Here is a 20,578-nt window from a genome sequence, read left to right as displayed (position 1 = left end):
CTATTAATATTGTGCAGCACCAATGCAAAGAGAAAAAACCTCCAACACTATTTGTTGCACAAGATGCTATCCCTTTGTGCACAAAAACTATCTTGACCATAAAGTAGGCACCCTTGCACTATGGTGCAAGGATGCCTGCATTGGCACTGTGCAGCCCAAAGTTTGTTATCACATGTAGAGAGCAGAACAGTGGCAATTCTTCAAAAATATTGTGCAGTTCTACTTCCTTCCTTTCATGCAACACAGTGCAGCCATCAATGAAATGAAATTAAAGCAGCAATATGTTTCACTGAAAAGACAGCTGTACACTACCAAAATGTAGTATAGACAATGGTTCCAAGACGGTTTGTATCTACCTACGCAACTCATAGCTAATATCTGAAAGAATCTCCATTATAGTATCAACCCACAAATCTCTATGCCTTCTTCCCTCAAGGGCTGCCTGTTAGGATTAGAGTTTTAGAGGATTAGAGTTTTAATGCAGAATTAGGGTGTTCACCTAGCTCTCATTACCTGCTACTGGGTAAGACTGCTTTAGACTCATTCATTTTCCTGTGTAGAATGTAGAATATGTGCAGGAAAATGGCTCGTATCTCTGCTGGTACAAGTACCAGAAATAAATGAGTCCCAAACAAGCATTTCTTTTTGTTTGTTCATATTATATATGTAAAGGCCCTCATTTCAAGTTTGTTGGACTAGGGAGGGGTATTTACCACACATGGTAAATACCATTATCTATGGGTTAGTTATTTACCACATGTGGGCCATGACATGCAGAATCGGTTTTTAACGCACACCAAATTCTACATGTTTAAAATTTTTGCCAAGCCTTTTCTCCTGATACATTTTGGCAGGTTTGACTTGCCAGAATGTATCAGAGGAAAACAGGAAGGATGCGATACTATCACACATCACTAGTAATTGTGATCCCTCTATAAACAGGCCTTTGCACAGGGATCAGAATTTAGCCTTTAACCTGGAACAAGGGCCAGAGTGTTCTATGTCTTATGAAGTCCATGACACTTTTGACTATGTTTTAAATATAGTAACCTCATTGTTCTTTCTCATATACAATGTATTTATTTTAAAATATACTTTAATAAACTTTGAATGTTGTCATTTATAGTGTACACAGTGTGACTTTTTTATAGAGATTAAATATGTATTTCTTTATAATTACCTCACAATAAAAATGATTTTGAAGTCAGTACACACTCATGCAGTGAGGGGAAACTACTGAAAAAAGTTGGAGGGAAAAATTAAATGTTGATAGAGGAACTCATGTGAAGGGTCTCACTAACCACAGTAACACAAATGTATCCATTTTAAACGAGAACAATCTGCAACAACTTTCTTCCTGCACAGAGACTTTTTAAGCCATAGGCAAAATGGGCTCTGGCACAGGGCCCCATCCTTTCATGTGGGGGAGAAGAGGGGCTGATAGAGCATCTCTGTTTTGCAGAAAGTCTTGCTCTGATGACCTTGAATAATTCTTAAACACATTGGGGCATATTCACAAGAAACTATCGCTGAGTCAACGGCACTGTATTGCAGCCAAAGTTGCAATAAATCCATCGCCCCATTCACAGGTTGGTGTTAACAGCCTAGAGCACCAGTTTACAGGCGATAGCAGCCGCAAAAAGCATCGCCACAGAGGACCTGCGCAACTATCACTAATGAGATGCATTGTGGGCATTCCTGTGCCAAAATCCGCGACAACAGCACACCACAAGATTCACAACGACCAGCCACATTGGCGATAAAAACACAACACAGGCGGCAAGGCGCGTTAGCACCAGGAAATCTACACCTGCTCTGACACGGTGTAAAGTCGGAAGACAGCCTGCACCACAAAAGGGAGATCAGCCCCGGGCCACACCCGAAGGGCAACAGAAGCCATGGAGCCACACATCATGAGGCCTGGACACCCAAGAGGGCCACAACACCCTCCGACAACACACCCAGGCCCACAACACCCCCCCCGGGGACCGCCCCCAACCCCAGACCAAGAAACTGCACACCAACACCACGAATCCCAATACAAACATGTTGCCTGATGTTGCACAAGCAGGAAACTCAACAGTCATGCGTGGCCAGGAAATGGAGACTCAGTCAAACAGCAATGCAATCACCAACACAAAACACCATACAAACAAAAGCCCAGACACAGCCCATAGGATGAGTCCTAGTGGCTCCTCACTGGACAATCCATAGCACACAGCCTGGAAGACCAAATCCAAGAGAAGAAGGTGTGCCATGAGCCCAACAAACGAAAGAGAGGGAGCGAGCGAGGGCGAGAGACGGAGTGAGAGTGCACAAGCAGTGCAAGGCCCCTCGGGCTCTGCCTCCACATGCCAACATGTGTGTGTGTATCGTCATCCGTACACTATGAGCCCAAGGCCCTGTCCCAATCTCAGCGCCAAAGACACATCACATTCCGAAAATGCAAGTAGTAGTCAGACAAACATCAGGGATGAAAACTCCATTGTTCCATTGGAGAAGGCGGGAGGACACCTGCACCTCTGACCTTGGCCGAGAATGCTCATGGAACACCCTGAGAGAGACGGAGACGACTCCCACACCACACATTAACCAAATTAACTATCCGACTCATCCACACCCCACACACAGAAGCCCCTGCCTGTGGTACCCCCGCATGGCATGCCCTTGACACTCACAGAAACAGCAACCCACTCTCCCCAACTTTGCACACACAACCGAATCATTGCTCAGAGCTGTGGAATATACTCCACACAACTGCCGCATGTCAGAAAAGTGCCCGTTCCACGAGACACACCAACGCAATGGCAGGCCATACCAGGCACATGCACAACCCGCGTCATGTGGAACAGTACCGTGCATGTATGATGCATTTACTGGGCGCAGTGCCACTGGCAGTGCTGCGGATCAGTCACCGGCTCAGCTTCCGTATTGCCTATGTCACATGCGTCCATCCCTGGTTCCACTGCCGGACATACACATTCGAGTGTCCCATGGATGTCTGCCTACCCAACACAACTGTTGATGAATTGGACTATGACTTGTGTCTGCGCCCCCTGTTGGATCACGAACAGGAGTGTAACCGAGACAGCTGTGCATGGGATGCCTTGACATACTGCGTGTGTATTGGTAGTTGTGCATTGAAGATTGCACAATTGCTCGTGTGCAGTGACCACATTGAGGCGCTCCCCTATTGGGCTTTGTTGCGCATTGGTAAATCAGCGTGGGCTGAGCACACCTGCCAGGACAACTTCATGGATTGTCTCACCCTGGGGTTCCTTGAACACGACAACGACGTACTACTGGAACACATTGCACATGAAGCTGCACAGGCGTTCATGGACGAGTAACTACGTTCCTGCAGCCACATCCGATTGGCACCCACAGCACATGTCCCAACAACTTGTTGCATCGTGGGGATAGCTAACACATCCCACCACAACAGAGGATACGTTTGCCTTCGTCCGGGCTCTGGATGCATGTGCGTGGAACAACGCGTGTGTAAACACACCTGTTCAAGGTGATGCAGGTCCATGCCCGGTGCAACACAGCGTCGTTTGGCAACTTTGCCAATTCGGACACACTGCTGGGGGAGAGCACACACATGGCAATGTAGCACAACATGTGAACCTGTCGGACCCTCACAACTGAGGCAGTGAGTCATGCCCCCTCACACGGGGAAATGGGCAGAAAACACATGACTCATCCAGCAAGGCAAGGTGGGCTGAGAGCGTTGCCATCCGTGATGAATGTTGCCCATTTTAGCCCCAACATTTTCTGAACTTCAACATGTACCCATGCTGCATGTAAGTGTCTTAAGCATGTCCCTGCCTGTTGTGGCCCTTGCCTCATCCATACTGACAAGCACATGCCAATAAAGTCTATGCCACTCCACTGGTGTCTAACTGTGATGTGTGGTGTTTGGATTGTCTACTCTTGCTCCACAATGAGCATCATCCCTACACAGGGAGGAACTGACTGACGTATGTGCAATGGGGGGTGTCTCTTTGGCAAGCTCCACCTCTGTGAGCCAGACCTTGTTATTGGATAGGTGCTGGATGCCATGTGCACTTACGTGACTTCAGCAACGCGAGTATGGTGTCCAACCCCTGACCATGTGGAGCAATGTCATATATCACAACAGAATGTGTCCACACAGATGTGTGTGAGTAAGTATGCGACGTGAACTTCTGGTGTCACATGTGCTGTAGGACACCACTCCTGGCCTGCTTTCGTTTGGGTCAGTCCTACGCACAGCCCTATTCAATACATGAACGTGTGCCTACGTTGGGGGTTGTGAGATTGTTGTTGATGTGCAATGGGGACACAGCTAGTACTCACTTTCACAGTCATCCAATTGGCCATGTGTCTCAGGGATACACATGTGCGTAGATGTCAGTTACCAGGGTGTACCTTCATGTGCAATCATTTTACCTACATCCAGCCATACCTCCACATGTGAGTGAACATAGTGATGACACATCTGTGTGATTTAGAATGTTTTATTCACATTCAGGTGATTGTGGGAGCTGGGGCTGTACATGGCCATCCAAGCCCACATCACATGGAAGCCCAGTGATGTGCCAAACAGAGTCCTTTGGGGATTGCACAGTGATTGGGAAGAGGGAGAGTGCAGTCCGCAGCAGGATAGCTGTGTAATTGGCCAACAGGGAAGAAATGGCAGTCCGTGTAGGGGTCCAGGCGAAAGTCATAGAGTGTTCTGGGGTCATTATGAGGTGTTTCCCAGGCCATGATGCATAGGTCATAACCAGGCAGGGACAGACCATACGGTGGTGATGGCTACTACTGCCTCCTTTCCCACACAGTAGTTAACATCCCCTTCTTACTCCCCTGATACAGTTTCTATGTCTGGTGTGTCTGGTGTGTGTGGTGGGGTGATGACTGCATCACTGTGTGCCACTGACACATCAGGGGTCGGAGCTGTGTGTGTCGATGTTCCCGGTACAGTTCTTTGGGAACGGCTCAGTGGCAGCAATGGCAAGATGAAGTACTGTAGGGCATTGAAGTCCCCAGCTACTACTCGCTGGTGTCCATCCGTGTCAGACATCCTTCCAGCCTGCATCCGCTCCATGGTCTCCATTGACCTCCGCATCTGTCCCAACTCTGTGCTGTCATGGCTGGTGCCTGTCTGCCCACATAGTTCTTGTGTCTGATTCATGGCACCAGCGAGGTCAGCCAAGGTGTGTTGCGGAGCATGGTGCAGACAGGGAGTGTCCAATAGGGACTGAACGTGGTCCATGATGGGACTCAAACACCCACGTATGGCATCAAGTTTGGCTGCCATGAGCTCGAAACCCACCCGCAGCTGTTCAGCCAACTCCACCTGGGAAGACCACACACGCTGTATGTGCTCCATGTATTGGTCGGGGGGGTCCTGGGAGACAGCCATGCTGGTGTGTGTTTCCTGCTGTGTGGTCTGTGCAGGTGGTGGGGTCACCTCGAGGCAGCTGGCCTGCCCTACACCTGGGGGTGGGGTGCAGAGGCTGTCCAGTATCCGTTGGAGGGTATCTTGACATATGTGCAGGTTGTCCTCTACATCATCAATGATGGGGTTTGTGTTCTGCTCTGCAGTAAGTGTTGATTGTCCCTCTGCAATTTTAAGGGGAGATGCAGGTTAACAGGATTTCACATGTATGTTGTCGATTTACATATGTTTATGAATGTTTTGGGGGAGCTGGCTATTCGATGGCAGTCAGTGTGTTTTCCCAATACATGACGGATGTGTTGTGGTACCCGTTCATTATCATCACACTGTGTCAGGCAATGCCAGATGTGAGTGGATTGTCACTACGCTCTAGCAGAACCTGTTGTGGGCTCTGTCCTGTGGTGTTGCACATTGTACCACATTGCCGTCATTGCTGATGTCCTGTGATTGCTATGTGTGTGTGCTGCATTTTGGGGGTGTTGCCACTGCAGCTCTGATTTCTTGTGGCTTTCTCCCTTTGAGGCGGAGTGCCTTTGAATTGTGTGCTTTTTTGGGACCTGATTTGCTTTTGACTTGGGTCATATGTGCTCTCGGACAGATTTTGTGGCCTGGTTCATTGTTCGTCTGCTGTGTGTATTTTGTGGAATGGGTTGTGGGTGCACGTGGACATGTCAGGGTGTGACCTGTTCCTTTACGGATGAGATCCCCACTGGGCTACCTCCATGTCAATTTGTGGGCCATGTCATTTTTTTGGGGCAGCTGCCATGCTATCGGACATGCAGTGTTACTTGCATAGTCAGTGTGGGACACAGAGCTGCTGCTTTGCTGGATACAGCACATGTGCATGGGTCGGTGGTGATATTTGTAATAGGGGGACCCCCCTGTGCACATTGTGGATGGGGGCCTACTTGGCGTTTCTATGTGTGCTGCAGTGTGCCAAGGCAATCAGGGACATGTTCCATGGTCATTGTGGGTGTGCAGCGTGCTACGCATAATTGTGCATGTGTGCCATTGTGCCCATCTCCCCCGTCCCTGGTCGTTACTCACCCTGTTGCTGTTGGGTCAGGTCATATTGTGCTGTGTCCAGGCCCCCCAATCCTTCCACTGTCTCCTCACTGCTGACTGTGGCCACCATTTGCTCCAGCTCATCCAGCTCCTCCTGTGTCGCAGGAGGCTCACCTCCAGTCGCAGTTGCTGCCTCCCTGTTGTCGGCGAGCTTATGTTTGGTCTGCCTTTTCAGATCCTGCCAGAACCTCTTGACCTCCTCCAGTGACCTCCTCGACACTCCGACTGCATTGACGTTGGTAACGATGGCCTGGCATATTTCGGTTTGGGTTGCCAGTGCCGCAGTGGAGGTGCCGAACAGTTGTTGATGGTGTTCGAACACCTCCGTGACAAGGATCCGGTCTTCCAGCGGACTCCACCCCTTCTTCCTCTTCCTCTTGTCCTTGCCCTTCCTGGCTGGTCCCCCATGGGGCTTGTGATGTCGGGCTTGTCCTCTGCACTCGGTCCGGGTGCATCCATGTTGCTACGCAGTTTGAAATGTTTTTGGGCTTTTTTTTCTTGCTTTTATGTTGCTTTTCCCACCAGGTGCATTTTTGCAGGATTTGCAGTCCTGTGGCTGGTCTTCGCTGATTTGTGTACCGCGATTGTCCTCATCGCATGATTTTTCGCGTTTCGCATTTTTGCGGCGTGGCGTCAATTTTGGTGCTGACATTTGACGCTTTATCTGGTGTCTATCGCATGGTACCGCCTTGTTGTGAATTCCACGTTGACACAGGGGTATTTTCCCGCAATGGGCTGCGATATTGAAAGTTGCGTTACACTACTCTTTCGGTACTTATTACACGCTCTTGTGAATATACCCCATTGTTTTAAATACCGTTTTCCTTTAATATATTTTTTATGTGGGTGATGTGTTAGAGTCGTTTACAGACATTGTGCAGAGAATTGTTTTGTTTGTTTTATGCAACATGGATAAAAAAGTGTCTTTTATATCAAAACAGAACCTTATAGATGAGAAATGGAAGAGTGACACTGAATTTCTTTGCAGTAATATTAGTGAGCTGCTGCTGTAGTACAATATTGAAAACACACATCACTATCCCTGAATATTCGATGTAAACACATTTACAATTTAGACTAGTCTGCCTGTTCTCTGTCGGTAACCTGGCCAAAAAGGGCATGAAAGAGTTGAAATTAGATCATACATTCAAAACTGTACAGAACAGGGTGCCCCAAAATACATTTTGCCCGGGGCCATCAAAATCCTTAATAAGCCACTGTTCCTGCACCTCCAAAATAATCTACTGTTGTGCATTGTGATGGAAGATTTAAAAACAAAAAAGTGTATATCTAACAAAATGTTACTATTTCAAAAATAAGGAAAAGAAGATTAATAGTGTGAGGACACAGATGAGGAAAGGGGCTGCTGGACTTAGGCAGGGACAGCTCTCATTAATTCTCTTAAGCCCTTTAAAATATATTAAGATATACATGGCTGTACATCTATAAATTCTTTCCCTCAGATTTTTGTATGCTGCTGGTTTCACATCTTCATGAATAACTCAAGGCTCATTTACCTCAGCCTGCTTCTTAGTAAAGAATTTAAAATCAACAGCTCTTATTCAGCAACATGGCCTCTGCTTCGTCATGCATATATTATGTTAACTCTGGTTTTCATTAGAACTCTGTGATGAGACTTCAGTAGAATGACTTGGGAGTCAACTGACAGCTGCCTCTGTTGAAAGTGAGTGTTTCTCTCATAATGATGGACTTTTCTTTTTATATGATGATTTTAGCTTCCGGATTACTTTTCAAAACTTCCATGATAAAATCATGAGAGAAAACCATGTTCTAGTAAACATAGTTCATCTAATTCTAGCACTAAAAACAAATGATTTATATTGTGACTATAATCTGTTATCACACTTTCTATATGCATCTATTTGTGACAAACAAAACCAGGCTTTTTTTAATGGGACAAAAATGACGGAGCCTTACAACTACTCCACCCCAGTCAATAACTAACTAACAGCGCCCTATCCCTTAGCTATTGAAGCTTAATTAGAACATTGCAATGCTAACAATTCCATGGCAGCAGGCTGTAAACACTGGTATAGGCTGCAGCTGCCAAGTTTCCAATGTCCCAATCAACACTCTTTGACATACCTTCACCCCTGAGACTCCAAGATATGTGAATTGCACAGGAGATTGAGAAAGGTACTAGCTGCGGATGAGGGAGAGCAGCCGACATGCCAGCATCCCTTATCCTGGGAATGTGAGTGCCATTGGAACAATGGAAGACGGCGAATTCTCCTTACCTTCAATAGCAACAACTTGGAAAGGCTGAAGGAGTATCAGGGGCTCACTTCAGTCTGTGTTCCTAGCTCCTGCTGTCCATGCTTGATGGTTGCTTATCTCACCATGTATGCAGCAGTAATTGTTAAACATAGACTGCAAGATCTGTGAATCAAAGGGTCAGAAACTTCCCAATATGGAATCAAGCGAATTATCAATTATCAAGGTTGTAGACCTGATAAGTTCATTCGCACAAGTCATGTAAGATTCCATGGCTTTGTTCTGTTAATTTTGAAGGAAGCCTGATCTATTTGTTGTGAAAAGCATATGTTAAAACTAGTAGACCTTTTTGGGTGGATTGTCATTGCACTATGGTGGGGACTGTCACCAGCTATTTTCTAACTCAGACCACAGGTCAATAACAGTAGGACAAGGCTTTGATTGATGTGGCCCAGTGATCAATGGAGTGAAAAGGACTATCACTTTGTGCACTTCCTAACACCTACTATAAGAAGGGGTTTTACAGTGGACTGCTTGAATATGGAATATGAAGTGGCTTTACATTGTGAAATCTCTGACCAATTAACCTCTTCAGTGCCCATGACGAGATAGTCTTGTCATGGAGCACGGTTGCGCTGTGCCCATGACGAGACTATCTCGTCATGAACCCCACCCACTAGTGCAACGCCCGGCACAGGAGGGGGAAAGGGCGTGGCACTGAAGGGGTTAAAGAGGCATGGGTTGACTATATATTTCCCTTTTTAGGTTCAGCCAAATTAAATGCATGGTGTTTCCAGAAGGAGAGCTAATGTTCATGCCAATGCATAATATGGGTCTGCCTAAATTGTTTGATGGTTCTTTTTTCCAGACAAAGATGGCATGTTCATTTTATGTAATCATTTATGTTTAGTCAACATACATCATATGTGGTGACACAAGAAGAAGATCTCTCATTTTACATAGTAAATAGCTTGAAAAAGCCTACAGACCTAATTCTTTCAGTTGTGAAAAGGCTAGGTTCCCCAATAAGCCTATATAACCATTGCTGGCTTTTACAATCCTAGCCTGCAGGTGTACACATTTTCATATGGTACCTCACAAATAATGTGAAGAGACTACATTTACAAGATTTGCAGCCCTGAAATATTTCTTTGGGAGTTTTTTTTTGGAAAAATTAAAAGTTTGATAATGGCTCCACACTAAATTGTCAGTCCCGTCAGAGGAGCTGCCATGATAGCGGTTTCGCTGAAGGCACAGAGAACTCAGCAGGGCTGAAGGAGATATCAAAATATGGTAATGAGTGGACCACCAGCCAGGGTGGCAGAGGGAATGATTTGCACCATCCTGACAGCCGGCGGGCCTCATGCCATAGTCTAACAGAAGTCCTTAATGTATATTTTTGCTCTTAATGAAATATTTTTTGGGAGTCTTTAGTCAAAGACTACAAGATCGTGTTTATGTTTGTAAGAATCCCTTTCAGGGGCCACAGGTCAAGCAGGAGTTACTGGACCTTTTACTCCTGATGTCTGGAGTCCAACTTACTATGATCTCTGAGTAACTGGGCTAAGTACCTCTTCAGGACTTGACCCTCGGTGGTAGCTTGGGTTGAGCAGTTGAAGCCATCTCAGTGAGGAGGTAGGTGTGAACATAGACTTACAAATCAAAATACATCCAGCAATCACCAATAAATGATTTTTCTGTAAAATACTTGCTTTTATATAGAAGACAGTATTATATGAACACTTTAAGACATTGGGTTATTGGTTGAGAGGGGTGAAACCCCACTCAGGCAGCAACTACAATCATTGTCGTGGTGAACCAAAAATGTCACTAAATTAACATGTGCCTAAACCCCTGGTAGCTTGGCACAAAAGCAGCCAGGCTTAACTTAGAGGCAATGTGTAAAGTATTTATACTTCAGTATTTACAGTATTTATGCAGCATACAAACAGTGATGAAGTGAAAACACAACACGAGAAAATCCCAAACCAATTTAGAAAAATAGAGTAAATTTTAATTGATGAAGTGATACCAGAACAACAAAAATGCAGTCAGTAGAACCAGATATATTCAATGTTGATGATTTAAGTAAATATAGCACCTAAAAACACCAAGCATCACTCACGGTCATCTGGTTGTGCTAGACCAGGGAAAAGTTATAAGTCCAGGTTGACTGAGATGGAATGCAGGCCAGATACCGGGACCAGGTTAGTTCTGCTGAAAAGGTTTTTTTTTCTCAAAGTACGGCACAAAGAGTTACATTCGCAGTGGAGGAGGCCGGTAAGAGCTGGGAGAGCATAGCAGATGTTTGCCTCTGTAGTGCTAGAGCAGGCCTGGTGTCCTGGACAATTGTCACTGTAGTGTGAAAATATGGTCGGGAGTTGCAGACAATCATTGCATGAGCTTTACATTGGTGGTACTGCAGGCTGTTGTTGGGTTGTCCTTGCTGTAAGACGAAAAGTAGATCTCGCATTTCTGGACATTGCTGGCAGTCGCTGTAGCCACAGAGTCAGGTTCACCAGTGCTAATAAATGTAAGAGTAAATTACTCATGTAAATTACTCAACAGTTTAAGTTACCTTTCTGAATAGCCTCACAGTGACTAGTGGATTGTTTCCACAATGTTCTGCAAGGACCAAGCCACATCCAGGCGCAAGGATACCAATTCACAAACAGTACTTTTTAATACATTTTGTAGTACTTCAAAATGTTCTATAAATTGCAATCCACAACCTTTATGCTTCAGCACTGTCTACACTTATGTGTGAGGAGTTCTCCTCCTCGACTGTGGATTCCTTGCCTACGTATCTAAAGGTTTTAATGGTAAATATGGGAGGGAAGTGAGGGAGTGAGTCAGAAAAGGGGCAGACTTACTACAAAACACATATTGAATTAGGGACAAGTGAGAGGGTTTTTTGCGAGGGTCAGGGAGAGATATAGGGAAGTATGTCCCCCGCCAACACAAGAGTAAAGCAATTTCTCCGGTAGTGGAGACATGTAACATACACATTTGTAGTAAACTTACACTCAGAGTTTGTGAATAACGAAAAGTACCAACATTGCTAGAAAGTGATAATTACTCAAAAGTATAACTTACCTTTGTGAATCAGACCCAATAACAGAGCCACAGAGGAGAGGAGAATTGCATGCTTGGTCCAGTCCTAAAGGTAGACCAGAACAGCCCATTTGTAGAAGGAGTAATTAATGGCGATCCCACATCATTTTTGGTTGATACTGCTGCTACTGTTCCACAGTTAAACATTTGGAAGTTCCTGACCTACCCCTCTGGTGAAGAGAAGTCTAAGTAGTAGGCATTTTAAATAAATACATGATTATTAGGTTGTCAACAAATGTTCCAGTAAAAATAGATTAGCTGAAAATGAACATGAATACATGCTTAGTGAAACTAGTGCAGTAAATCTGTTTGGTCGAAATTTGTTTTGCAAGTCACATTCAAACTAAAGTAATTTTGGGGGAATTTTTGGGCGGCTCATGTAATTCACCTACAACAGGCTTGCAAAAACCTAATGGAGGATAGTTCAAGATCTTAACGCTCTATGCTACTTTGATTCAAAACTAGGAATAGACAAAACACAGAGCTCTTCAGCAAATGCATTAACCCCCAGAGTTATCTCACCATTATTGATATTCCTTGAGATTTACTGGGCACACAAAGAACTCTGCAGCAGGTGCCTTAACGCCATAGGATATTTTAAAATTTAGAACTTACAATCAAGTAAGCTGAAAACATTTACTGCCAAATTACTCCTTGTGGCCAAACTCTTTGTGGCAGATTTTAAAAATAAATGTTTAGGTTGAGGCCCAGATTTTGCATTCTGTTGCATCACATTTTTTGGCACAACCCAATGCAAAATCTCATTTGTTAACTATCGTAATGTACACAAATGTACTCATGCTATACCTGTTAAACCTATGTGCGAGGTCTCAAGCTCTGATGTCACTTCTTGTGATGTAACATTCCTGTGAGGACATAGGTTATGATGCCACTTCCTCTGATGTCATCTTATGTTACCTCATGCAATGTCACACACAGTGATGTCATGCACTCTGATGTCATGAGCCTTGATGTCACTTGCATACTGACTAACTTGGTTGGTCCCCCACTTCTTTGGAGTACAAGGTTATACAGAATCCCTTTCTGTCATTTCTGAAGTACTTATAATCGATTTGGAATCTTTGACGTATCCCTGTGAGTCAGTTTGGTGCAATACTTTTATAATTTAATGATTGCAGCAAAAACGAAAGAGGAATGTACGTAAAACACTGTTGCATTGCTGAATCGCTTAGTGATAGTGGGTATAAAGGTTCACCTGCAAAGTTACAATATTATCAGACATACGTGTCTAGGGCATTAGATAAAAAAGGAGCTAGGAAGGTATCTAAAGATCACATTGCTGCGATTCTGATAGTGAGTCTGCCCACCATATAGAGAGGTGTAAGAGTGTTTTAATGGATGGTTCAGTAGATTCCCAACTAATAATTGCAAAGCTATTACAGAGATTGACTCATAATGATGTAGTTGATCCAGTACCATGGGATGAAGAATGTATGTCAGCATTACTTGAGCTAATACTAGTTTTGTGAATTACATACATCCTCCTCCCCCTCCCCCCGAGAACGTATGCTTTTGTGAAATAGTTTATCTATTCTGTTATGAAAATGAAGGGAGCTCACTTTCTGTTCTTTCACAAAAGCATAGCACCAGCAAAAGGCTGGCGGCATATTTTTCTAGAATACTGGATTCAGCTGCATTTGCATTGCCTGGGAGTTTTAGATCAAAAGCTGCTACTTCTATTGTTATTACCCAGAGCCATGTGGTTTGCGTGGGTAACACGACAACTAATTAAGTGTTTTAGTGCCTCATTTAGTGGAGACTCGTTTGACTCGAACCAGAACTCAACAACTTACTAATGCTAGGTTGACTAAATATGAATCAATCATACTATCAGCATCACATGTGTCAATACAAGGACGAGGTATTTTAAATCCTGCGACTCTCATACCAATTCAAAAGATGACAGTGATGAATATGTATTTAAACTGAACATGACTGGCCTAATGTAACAGGATTGTGCACTAAGGCAAGAACAGATATTCGACATGTAGTGCTCGATTTGGCTGATTAGGTTTTATTTGTCAACGTCGGATGTTTGAGAGACATCCGAGGAAATGTATGAGCAGCATACGCATCTTACACCTAGAAATTCATTAGCGAGGCATCATACTTGTGTAAGGTAGCTTCTACACAAGTGGCTGATTTGATTGGCATTACTAGAGCTTACTGCATACCCTATACATTGAGTCAATACGGCTTTGGAGCAGTCCATGATTTTAGGCAATTATCATTACAGCGAGGTTTCATGACTTCAGCCGCAACACCAGTCCACAATGGACCATGCCATCTTGATTTGTTTTATGCTTTGGAATTGCCATCAAGATAGCACCTGTGGGAGGAGGAGCCAAGATGGCGACCGGAGCAGACGCTTGAGCGCCCGGCTCCGTCGGTCCGTGGCCTCGGACTACTATCCTGATGCTCATCCTCGCCGATTCTCGAGGTGCACCGTGTGCGAAGACGCGCTGACCGCGCTGCTGCTTTCCCGGAGTCTCAACCCGCCCGGATGCCCGAGTTCTGGGTGCTTTTGTCCTCGGCACTGAAACCCTGCGCCCTTACGGCCTTTGCCGGCCTCCTGGAAGCTCCGCAGTTACCGGACCAGCTAGCGCTAACCTGAGCCCCGCGGTCCCGATCTCGCCTCGCACCATGGATCGTTGCCGGATGAGCCCGGGGAGAGACGGCCGGACACCTTCTGCACCCTGTGCCTGACGGGCTGGAGCTGTGGGGTGGGCCCCGGTGCGGTGAGTCTCCTGCCCCGCTCTGAGGACCGGGCTGCGGGGGGCTGCTGCCCCCTTTGCCTATTGCCTAGCCAGCGGCGAGGGGGACCGGCGAGAAGATAAGCGACTGTCGGCCTTTCCTGTTGCGGCGTAGACCTGAGGGGAATTGACCCCTTGCCACGACCCCCCCCCCTGGCCATTGCACCGTATAGCGGCAAAACATGGCGTTGAGTGCCTGCTCGCGGCTGGGGGGTGATACTCCGGTCTCGCCCGCTGCCCACTTCGCCCTCCCTCTTCCGGACACCAGCTCCACAGTGCCGTCCCGGATTGCTGCCGATGTTGGGGCCCAGCTTCCGCTGACATACGGCTCCGTTCTGGCTGTCCTGCGGGACTTTCAACTACAGATGTGCGCTGGCCTGCAGGCGCTGAGTGAGAGGTTTGACCCCATACTGTCGGCTGCGGGCCGTGAGCGCACTGTTTGTCATCCACAGGGCGTGGGTCTCCCGGTGCTCTTGTCCTCTTGCGGGGACGCAGCGGCGGTGTATGATTGTGCTACACTGGTGCCTTCATCTAGCGCTCCCGGCGCCCAGGGTCCACCGCTCTCCACCTCAACTGCGGATACTTTGTCCCCCTGGTCATGGCTGCCTGCTTCATTGTTCCCTGCCTCACCGCGTCCGCGAGGCTATCCTGCTGAGCGATACCTAACGGCTTCGAGGGACCGTCCGCGGTGGCCCACTGCTGCCTTTTTGTGGAACTCCTGTACCTTACTTGCCAGGTTTGGATTTTATGTGGTGCAACGAGGGACCCCAATCGGTGGTCGGCGGCCATTTCGTGATCCTACTTCACCATCCTCTCACAAGCGGCCATCTTGTCTTTGTCTGCTCGGGACACGGGGCCTTCACGCAGGAGCTGGTTTAATCCCAAGCCCGCGATCGGGCCAGGGCTAGACTGACTTCTATCGCTATGGTTTATGGACGGGCTGGCCTGGGACTGGGACTGTATGTATGTTTTGCGCGCACTCGTCGCGACTTGTATCCCTTGCTTAAACTGTGGTGCCATGGTATCTTTGCATGCCGTTTTTTGGCGTAGAGGGCTCCCAGTGTGTGGGGGCCATAACTGGCTGATGGTTCGGGGCGCTCTGGTGTCCAGTGGGCTCCTCCCCACCTTCTTTTCTGTTTTCTTCCCTTCTTTACTCTGTTCCTACTTTCTCTCTTCTCTATATTTCGGGTTCATTGGGCGACAGGCACTATGCTGGGGGGGGGTAGGCCGTAGCCTCCGCATTGGTGTAGGGTGGGGGGGTAATACTCTGTTCTCAATTAGTTCTATGGGCCTTTCTTCTTTTATGTCTCTGTGCTCTACTTTCTTCGATTCGGGGTCCGGGTGTGGGGTGGATCGAGTGGGGGCGGCTCTGGAGGGGCGCGTACTTGCTCATGTGAATATCCTGATATATCTCTGCACCGCCTCACTGATTGAGATTTTACTCCCATTGTTGTTCTTACTGATGTTGCTGCTCGCCCGTGTGGTGAAGCTATCTTGCGGACTCGAATCTACTTTGCTCTTATCCTTCATTGACTTTTTTCTCTGATAAAATTATCAAAAAACTTAAAATTAACCTTCACCTCTCCTTCCCCGGGTTTCAAAGATATCTCCAGTATGTAACTCATAACCTGTTGTTAATCCTGACCGTTGATGCACGGGGGCTGTAATGTGGGTATCAGTGCTTTACTGTATCGTGGCCGGCCTGACGGTTGTAGGCCCGTATTTGTTCTTTTAAGATGCACGAATAAAGGTTTTTTAAAAAAAAGAAAAAAAAAAAAAAAAAGATAGCACCTGTGAAATGTACAGCTCATAAATGCTAAAAAGATGTGGTCACCAATAGTAATACATTTTGAATATGCAGTTGCAAAATACTATGCCACAATGAATATTGCATTATATGCGAACACAGATGAAAAATCAAAACTAGCTGAGAGTGATTTTGCTTGTGTATCAGCGTAAACATTTGTTGAATCGAGAGATGTACAAAATGAGATGTCAGATAAGGAGAAGATATGTGGCAAAATATAGGATGTAAGCAGGATGAGATGGGAGTTTGGAAATACATTCATAGGAGGTTTGTCTAACTGGATTCATTCCTATTCCAGGCAGTTACTGGTTCAATCCTCATTTCTGAACTGCTGCGCAACATAACTGTCAGAGATGTATAATGTGCCAGCAAAACAATGTTGGAAAGAAACTTGTGTTACAATGAGCCATGTAGGGAAGACAACTGGTCCATTGGTTTTGTAGAGATATCTATTTAGTAGTTTGAGGTATGTAGTGGTTATCATGTGTTTGTTTTCAAAATGGATTGGGACATATCCAACAGGAAAGTGTCATGCACTATAAATTGTAAAATTTGATTTAGAGAGTTGATTCCTAGATTTGGATTGCCAACTTCATTTGAGTCAAAAAAGGGGATACTCTTCAATAATCAAATCATGGGAGCTTTGTGTGCAGATTAGAAGTTGCATGGTAGTTATCATTCAAAAGCACCACGAGTAGTAGAGCATTTTAATGGTACATTTAATGACAAGCTTGTAAAAGTGTGTGTTTCAACTTCTCTGGAATGGCCATATGTTCTTTCTTTGATGTTACTAAGCATGTGATCTACTCAAAAAAATAAAACAGAAATAAGTGCCCATAAGTTGGAGAGGTGTGGCGTAGCAGCCAGGGTGGCTGACTCCAGAGCGCAGGGCTCATGGTTCGATCCCCAGGGTGGGTGACAGCTCAGCGCAGCACCATGTGACTCTGGGCAATAGCTCACTTAATCTACCCGATGGCCCCCAGTGCCTTGAAACCCTTACGGGTGATTAGTTTGTGCTTTACATGTACCGGAATATTCTGGGTTACAAATATCGGGTTATGAGGTGCTCATGGGAAGGCGAACAAGACTTTAGGGTATTCCATCAGGAGCTTTGCTTACCATCACTGAAGATTTGAACTTGAATTGATGGAAGCACCTAGCTGATACAGTTTGCTCTCTGTCTCCAGATACAACTTGCTACACCTTCTCCCCTTACAGAGTTATGTCATGATCTGAAACCAGGTGATTGGATTTTGACAAAGAAACATGTCAGGAACAAGTTACGGGAAGACTGCTGGAAGGTTCTCTATCAAGTGATCTTGGTAACAAACATTGCTGTGAAATGTGGAGGTTTGCCATACCGGATCTGCACATTTCACACAAGGAGACTGTCTACTGCTGATGATGGGACAATGAAACAAACCATTTAATCACAATAGCAGAGTCATATTTGGCACGTGGATCATGAGAGGTAGAAGAAAATGTACAAACTATAAAAAAGCAAACCAAGAAGATGGAAGCTTTGAATGAAACTCATTTTCCTCGAGGCACCATAATTTAGAGCACAGAAATAGTTATGATAATAGTTTTGGGGAAAATCCTCCTATATATTTGTTGAAGAATTATATATGGGATAAAGTACCCCCTGCCATACATTATAAGGATATTACAAGTCTTAAAGTAATTCCTTGATCATATAGAGAAATGAGGCCAAAACTAACGGAACTCACCTTTTCGACAAACCACTTAAATTCTTGGTGCAAACCTCTTTCTTATGGAAGAGAAAGCATGTTTGCACACTTGTTGAATACAAATAGAATCTCTAGTGTAAAATTAAACATATCAAAAAAGCTGTTAAATATTTGTTGCAAATCTTTATTAGAATTAGTTTAATACAAGTCAATTTCTTTTTAAAAAGGTGCAGTTGCGCAGAATTATTGAAAAATGCAGACAGATTCTAACTTTTCTATAAATACGTATGGAGTGCAAGAAATAAGCATATTTTCATGAGTAGCTCAATTCTGCTTGTCACTGTAAAGCTGGAAAATCAGAAGAATGAAAATCAACCTTTTGTTTTCATTCTTTAAACAGATTTTTTAATTCTGCCCTGTGAACTGACCTGCCTTTATCCTTGGCAGCTGGCAGCAAACATTGTGATGTCAGAACTCAATCATAAGAAATTATTACAGTTGAGACGCTATGTCATTTCTTTATAATTCAGGGGAGAAGGAAGGGAGTGTGTGTGTGTGATGTAAATGAATCATAGTGAGTATAATAAACCAGTTATGATATGGTATAGTGTGTATGCTTATAATTATATTATAGCTAGGTTATATATGTTAGGTACTGTTGATCTTATGTTTAGAGGCATTTATCATATTTGTAAAAAAGCTGGTTATTTCAGTCTTCCACAAATTTGGGCAGGGTCCTGTTATTTAGCTTTAGTATTTCCTAAGATTTATCACGTGAATACCTTGAGTGATGTTGTAGTAGAGTGAAAAGAGAAAGTGTCAACAAGTATCAGATGTTTTTGTTGTTTTGATTCTTCCAATAGGGATTGCTTTGAGTTAAGTGAAAATGATGTATTTGCCCACTTTAGTCGATCATGTGGTAGATAACACAGTAGGCATGTTAGCTAAGATTACGAAGGAGTTGCTTGCACTTAGGTTGATAATGATTCCAAATTAAATGGCTTTTGATGTGATTTCAGTGAAAGAGGTAGGTGTTTGTCATGCAATAAAGGCAAAGTGTTTTACTTAATATTACAGGTAATAGTGAAAGTATTAATAATTATGTTAATTCCTTGATTGACCCTCATATTTAATGCATTTGGACACACTCACACTTTCATAATTATTGCCCCTCACTTACAACTCCAGGGTATACAGGGGCTCTGATGTGAACTCCTGCAGTAGAGGTTTTCTGCTTTAACATTGCACCAGTGCGGTTACACCAGGGCCTCCGTGCAGTGATGCTGTTTCATTGTTGGTGGACAGTTTGCTCATTGGGACCGCACTATCAGTGTCTTTCTCGGTATTGATGGGCCACAGCTGCATCATTGCTCCTCACTCTGTCCTGTGAGGGAGCAGTGTCTGAATGTTGGGTGCTAATCTTCAGCAGTTGTGGTCTATGGACATTGAGTTGGTCTTCAGCTTTGGTGGTGATAATTGCTCCTCATGGAATGCACCACATGTCTGCAACTGCATACCTTTGGGCATGCTTCAGGGATGCTAGATGACACAGTGTTGTTTGACTTAAAGTTTTCCAAACTGTTTGCCACATGAACTCTATAGGAAACAATCTTAAAATAATTCAAATTATTTAAAATACCAAAAACAATAAACATAGTTTAATGTTTATGACATATATATAAATAATACATATGTATTATTTAATTATCAGCTATATGTAGAGCCATTGTTTACAATAAAAATTAATGAGATATTATATTTTAATGAAATTACTTTTAATTAATTCTGTAGACCACTTTTAATAATTATTGATGCATAAAAATATTTTAGACGGGAAATCTTTCTTTAATTTAAACATAGAAAAAGGAAACTGCACCAGGGGATTGTTTTTGTACAGGACCATGCCCCTTCCTGCATAAAAACTATCCTCGTTACAATGCAGGCACCCTTGCACCATGGGGCAAGGGTGCCTGTGTTGGCACTAGGTAGCACATAGTACGCCAGCGCTGGGAAATGAGAGGAATGCACCGTATAATGTTAAATGTGGCACATTACTGCCCTTTCGTGATCATGCAGCTCCGCAAGGTGGCTTTTTGTGCCGCACAATTATTTGATAAATATACCCCCTGATCTTAGAAGAGAAGGCTTTAAGAGGGCAGGTGAGGAAACAAGTGAAAGACTGAAAAATATAATATGTGAAAGAGCTAAAAAATAACTGATCTCTGGATGTCAGAACAGAAGACTGTAAGTGGGCAGGTTGGGAAACAAGTGAAAGACTGAAAAATATAGGATGTGAAAGAGCTAAATTTAGTGTGAGATGGGAAAATTAGAGGTGACAAAGTCACCATTATTATTATCCTATGGAACGCACAAAACAGCCTCCCCTTGAACCTTCCTGAAATTAGGGTCAGATTTAGGTATATAGCAGCCCTAATTAGGTGTGGAA

The sequence above is a fragment of the Triturus cristatus genome, chromosome 10 (assembly GCF_964204655.1).
Source record: "Triturus cristatus chromosome 10, aTriCri1.1, whole genome shotgun sequence".
Lineage (NCBI taxonomy): Eukaryota > Metazoa > Chordata > Amphibia > Caudata > Salamandridae > Triturus > Triturus cristatus.
The sequence above is the reverse complement of the archived record's forward strand: the minus strand, read 5'-3'. Positions refer to the sequence as shown.